At 39.1% G+C, this 353-nt stretch overlaps 1 protein-coding gene across 1 annotated transcript in view; it reads right to left on the bottom strand.

The window, feature by feature from the left end:
• LOC107700326 (probable voltage-dependent R-type calcium channel subunit alpha-1E) overlaps positions 1–353 on the bottom strand; it is a 163,023-nt gene that overhangs the window by 71,297 nt on the left and 91,373 nt on the right. The gene's annotated exons all lie outside the window — the stretch shown is intronic.

Here is a 353-nt window from a genome sequence, read left to right as displayed (position 1 = left end):
AACTAAATCAGCAGGAATTATGCATGATATATGAATATATTTACAAATATGTTAATAATAATGTTTTGTAAACTATGCAATCTCCATCATTAGTGACATGGTAATCGGCACACTAGTGATGACTCATAATGATACTGTAGGTAAAGGGGAGTAATCAGAGCAGCGGTGCTAAATGCTTGTGGTCCCTCTCAGTGAATGACAGCCAGCACACTTTCTTATAAGGGTCACTTCTTTACAGCTTCCTTCTAAGCACAAGTGATATTCATCAGGCGTGACCAATGAGTCATCTCTGTCTTTCATTCCACACGTTTGTTCACGTATAGCCACACACACACAAACACACACACACACAC

This window comes from Sinocyclocheilus anshuiensis, unplaced genomic scaffold, assembly GCF_001515605.1.
Source record: "Sinocyclocheilus anshuiensis isolate Anshui unplaced genomic scaffold, SAMN03320099.WGS_v1.1 scaffold477, whole genome shotgun sequence".
Lineage (NCBI taxonomy): Eukaryota > Metazoa > Chordata > Actinopteri > Cypriniformes > Cyprinidae > Sinocyclocheilus > Sinocyclocheilus anshuiensis.
Note: the sequence above shows the minus strand (reverse complement) of the source record. Positions and strands in the feature narration are given on the sequence as shown.